At 49.5% G+C, this 5,530-nt stretch overlaps 1 non-coding gene across 1 annotated transcript; it reads left to right on the forward strand.

Moving 5' to 3' along the window:
* The first annotated feature begins 3,357 nt into the window (after positions 1-3,357).
* Positions 3,358-3,439, forward strand: TRNAS-ACU (transfer RNA serine (anticodon ACU)). Its single transcript has one exon. It is a non-coding gene; the product is annotated as a tRNA-Ser (tRNA).
* The last annotated feature ends 2,091 nt before the right edge of the window (positions 3,440-5,530 follow it).

A 5,530-nucleotide genomic window follows, 5' to 3' on the forward strand; every position in this document is an offset into this window, starting at 1 on the left:
CAAGGGAGATTTAGGTTGGACATTAGGAAAAAATTTCTAACTGTCAGGGTAGTTAAACATTGGAATAGATTGCCTAGGGAAGTTGTGGAATCTCCATCTCTGGAGATATTTAAGAGTAGGTTAGATAAATGTCTATTAGGGATGGTCTAGACAATATTTGGTCCTGCCATGAGGGCAGGGGACTGGACTCGATGACCTCTCGAGGTCAATTCCAGTCCTGGAGTCTATGAGTCCTCGTGGCACTCACGTCCGTGAACCCAAATACTCTCTCAGTCCTCAAAGAGAGACCTGGAGAAGGAGACTTGCTGAAGCAAAGCCACAGGAGTCTCTGAGGTTTCCCTGGTCCCTCAGCCCTGTCCTGCCTGGCTGCCGCATCTCTTTGTGAGGTCAACACCTCCCCACCACTTTTGACCAATAGTCTCAGGTCCTGCAAAAGACCTTTGCGATGTCCCTGCCACACTCCTCCCTTGCTGGGCCAATGTCCTGCCCCTGGCCTGGCACTTTGGAGGTTTGCGCTACTCCCTGTGGATCACCCCGCCCAAGGAGTGTTCGTTCTAGGCAGCAAGCTGGCTAGACAGGACAACATCAGACGCTGCTCCAAATGCTACGCTCAGTTTTTCAGAAATTAGTCGACTTTATGGCCAGAAGAGACCATTAGAGCAGCTAATCTGACCCCCTGCATATCACAGGCCTCCTGTATGACACAAGAGCTACTTTTGGGGCAAACACATTCCAGAAAGGCATCTAGTCTTCATTACATGACAGCAGGAGATGGTGAATCCAGCACTTCCCCTGGTAGCTTGTTCCTGTGGTGAATCATCCTCACTGTTGACTATTTGTGCCTTAGTTGTAATATGAATTTGTCTCTTTTCACCTTCCAGCCACTGGGTCTTGTTATGCCTTTCTCTGCTCGATTAAAGAGCCCATTAATACTCAATTTTTCTCTCCATTAAGGCACTTCAACACTTCAATGAACTCACCTTTTAATCATCTTTTGAAAAACTAATCAGGTTGAGCTCTTTCAATTGCTCAGTAGGAGGCACTTTTTTCCAGCCCTCAGAACATTTGGTGGCTCTTTCCTGCCCCAGCTCCAATTTCACAACATCTTTTTCAAATGAGGACACCAAAACTGGAGGCAGTATAAAGGTTGTATAAAGGTAACATTAAATAGGTTGCAGAGGAGTTTTTTTTAAAATTAAGGCTTTTGTTGCTAAAAATTTTGTCACTCGGTGAGAAAAACACTTCCCAAATGCCAAAAATTGAGCCATGCAAAGTGGCAGTACAACAGCGCTTCATAGGTGGAGCTGTGCTCCCGGTGACGACGCTCCTGCCCCTCGTTGGAGGTGGTTTGGTTTTGTTGCCGGGGAAGCTCTCTCCAAGCGATAAGGAGTGGCCACACACATCTCACCTTACAACGGCACGGTTAGAGTGGCACAGCTGCGCCGTGGTGAGGTGCGCAGTGTAGACACAGACTCAGAGCTGGGGGAAAGCCGACAGGCGCTGAGGAGCACAGGTTTCAGACAGAGACATCCGTTAGGAGAGGAACTATTCACAGGGATTCTCTATAGCCTAGTAAGGAGGAGAGGATGGAAGATGATAATGTACAGGTAGGATCCGATGAGAAACAGTGAAATGAAAGAGTCTCCCTCAATTACATCATGCAATAGCAGACAGCTAAATTGGACACATTTTATAAGTGCTGGATGCATTTTATAAGTACAAATGCTAAATGTCTAAGTACTAAGACGGGTGAATTTGAGTGCCTGGTATTGAGTGACGATATTGATAGAATAGGCATCACAGAAACCCCTGCACCCCCTCCTGTGCCCGTGTGGGGACACTGACCTGTGTGCATGGAGCAGCTGGCATTGCTGCCACCCAATCCTCCCTGGAACGCTGCTCCTCCGGGCACCCCTAGGGGCTGTGGGATGTGGGGGCAAGAAGCGAGATCATCCAAGCATCCTGCAACCAGGTCACTTTCGTCAGCTGGGCTGCATAAGGGGAGGGCAGAAAGCAGCAGCTTCTGATGCTCCCCTCACTGCACAGCCCAGGTGGGGAAAGTGACCAGGACGCATGGAGCACATAGTGCTGCTCCTCGCTCCCCCCAAACCCTCTATGGGGCCACAGAGGAACGTTGGGGGCGAGTGAGCTGTATCTTTGTGTCACCACTTGCCCCTCCCCCCACAATGCTCCTCCACAGGGTACATGCAGGGAGAAATGTGGGAGCCCCCCCAGGAAGCAGTGTCTGACACTACACCTGCAGCGCGCACCTTTGCACTGCCACATGCTGCCCGAGTGCCCCGGCTGATTTGGGACCCCTGGAAAAGTCTCCCCCATGTCGGCCCAAGGGCTGGAGTACCTCCCAGTCCACACTGTGGCCCGGGAGCTGCAGAAGGGGCACAAAGTTTCTCTGGTCTCAGGGCTGCAAAGCGGGGGGGTGTGGGGGGAGTAAATGAATGAGCAGGGTGGGGCGGAAAAGAGCTGACTAGTGGATGGGGTCATGGGTGGAAAGGTTGAAAGAGGGCAAGGTCACAGGCAGAAGAGGGTTTGGGGCCATGGTTCTGGTGCTGGGGCCCCCGCACTTGTTCTCCCTTTCCCTGGGTTTTGGCATCACTCGCCCCTGCTTAGCGACTAGGGTTCAGTGGTTCCCATAATGTGGGGTGTGACTTCTAGGGGGACACAGAGGAACATTCATGGGGGCTCCTCAGGGCCTGAGCCAGCCCCCATGGAGGGCAGGGAGGAAGCACCACTCAGCCCCACTCTGTCCCAGCTCTTCCCCAACCCCACCCTCAGCCTGAGACTCTGGCTCCCAACCCGGCGTCGACCCCTTTACCCCTGTCCGCACCCCTCTCCCCAGCAAGCAACAGCCCCACTCCCAGCCTCGGTTCTCAATCGTGGCTTCCAAGGGGCCACAGCCATGGCTAAGAGGGCACAATGTGAAATGTTTGGGGACCACTGGTTTAGGGTGATGTCCTCAGTCACTTCTCTGCAGTCCAATAAAAGCTATTCCTCACCCACCTACTCCTCCGTCAGGATAGACTAGGTATGTTCTGCTGTCCTTCACTCATACAGGAAGGAGAATAACATTTCATTGCACTCAATCCTAAAGTGATTTTTAACCCATCACCAACCAAAACTGGTCATTTTGGGGAAGCGGCCCCATCATGCTGCATAGCTACGCAGAGTAGGTGTGTCTTTGCAAACACGGTCTGTTCCTGAAGTCTTTCCCCAGCTCCTCACTAGATGTGAGGGGGGAGCTCAGTCAGACCCTGCTTATGCTTAGTATTTAAAAACTCCTTAGTGTCCCTATCTCTGCCGGCCTTAGATTTCTATTCCTGTCCCTTTCCTGACAGCTCCGATGAGGTGACTGAGTGGTTAAGGTGATGGACTACTAATCCATTATGCTCTGCATGCATGGGTTCAGATCTCATCCTCATTGGAAGCATTTGGTCTTCACCTCTCCTTTATAGACAACCATCTCCCCCTTTGGTACAATGACAGATAAAACAATGTTTCTTCTTGCAAACAAAAACCTTCTCAGAATCTAACCGCCCCTCCCCACTTCAAATAAAAAGTCTAAATCTCAGATTTCTAAAAAATTTCTCTAGCCCTGTATCTAGTGTCTAGGCCAGGCTGTTCTGAAAGAAGCAACTCAAAAACATTTTTTCTCCACTTCCCTTGGCAAAGTCTGACTGAGAAAAGAAAATTCCCCAAACTGAAAATTTTTGCTGAAAAACCAATACTAGTCTGTTTGGAGACTTTGATTTGAATATATTATTATTATTCTCTTCTGATTTATTTCAGTTCAGTGTTTGTCCTCCAGATGTGTTTCCAGGTGTTGAGTTGTGGGGGAGAGAGGACAACTCATCATGTCTCTTCCCCTCTTTCATAGTTTCTTCCAACTTGCTAGGAAGTACCTTTGCTAGGATGTGAGTCAAGCAGTGTCCATTGTCACTGTGCTATCTCAGAGAAGTCTGCGTTGTACACAGTTCCTGGGATAGTCCTTGGGAGTGTGGATCCCTTTTAATGGGCCAGCAGCGAGTCTGGCTCCTCCATTGTCACACCTGAAAGGCTGGTGGTGGGCATTTCGCAACATCATAATATATCTCAGTAACACACACAGAGCAAACTTCATAACTTCCCAGCCAATGCTACGCACACAGTCCAACACAATATTAGTGTTCAACAGATCAAGACTTTTGAAACGATACCTCACCAGGCAGACTTTTTACAAACCGTATCATCATTATATGAGAGTGGTGAATATGGGGCTTCCAGGTGCTGCTTTGAGCACAGCGTGCCACACCAGGGCTGACATTGCAATGGAGACGTACCCGTAGAGTCTATCTCTCCTGGGATAAAGATGGCAGCATGGCTGGCCTGGGTCATCTGACTTGGGCCCATGGAGCTAAAGCTGAGGGGCTAGAAACTGTGGTCCGGATATTTGTGTTCACACTGAAGCCTGAGTTCAGAAACCCTCACCCCTCCTGCGGTTTCAGAGGTTCGGCTCAAGTCCCTATGTCTGCACTGTAATTTTATAGACTTGCAGCCCAAGCCCCATAACCCTGAGTCACCTGGCCGGGCTTTGAGGCAGGTGTCCTGAGTGTGTTAATCGCAGTGTAGAGATAACATTAGGCTACGTCTCCAGTGCAATGAAACACCCACGGCTGGCCTGGGTCACATTAATCAGGGTCATGCGTCTTGGTTTATAGTAAAGTGGCAGTGTTCATGTCTCGGCTCAGGCTCAGTCCGCTGCTCTAGGAGCCCAGAAGGTCGGGAGGGAGTTTAGCCAGTGGAAATGGTAAAACTGCACTGAGGGGACTGGACCACTGACCTACCAGCTCTTAACACCCAAACTTTCAGTAACTCTATTAGCAGTGCCTGTGAGTGTAATTTAAACAAAAAGAAAAGCCACACTGCACTAGACCAAAGGTCCATCTAGCTCTGAATCTTGTTTTCTGACAGTTGCTAACACCAGGTGCCCCAGAAGGCACTTAACCAAGCACCACTGGCAGTTGAACCCAGGATCTCCTGTTTACAAAACAGGAACTGTAACCAGCTAAGCCATGGTGTCTGCTGTTACTTAAAGCATAGTGTCTGCCCACATCTGACTCTGTCAATCCCCATTGAGCCCTGATAAGCTTTGCTCGTGTTTGGATTCTGTAAAGCAGAGGAGTAGGGGAAGGTTTACTCCCAAGGTATGTGAGTGATTATTTGGACAGGTCCATGCTACAAAATGAGGTCGGTGTAACTACATTACTTAGATGTATAAAATATGTACACTCCCCCAAGCAATGCAGTTATAGCAAACCAATGCCGGTGTAGCTAGCAGCTCAGCTGTCAGAACGTTCTGAAGCTATGAAAGGTGAGGGGCCCAGCCTCTGTAGCAGGAATGCAGGGCAGGCGAGTTCACGGCAGGCATTGTGGGATACTGGAGGAGGCCAGTTATGGTGATATAATGAACAGCAGCATTTACACTGACAATTTGTCGCTTTAAGCTTGCTGCAAAAAGCTCTAGACTCTCGTCAAG

This window comes from Gopherus flavomarginatus, chromosome 23 (assembly GCF_025201925.1).
Source record: "Gopherus flavomarginatus isolate rGopFla2 chromosome 23, rGopFla2.mat.asm, whole genome shotgun sequence".
Taxonomy (NCBI): domain Eukaryota; kingdom Metazoa; phylum Chordata; order Testudines; family Testudinidae; genus Gopherus; species Gopherus flavomarginatus.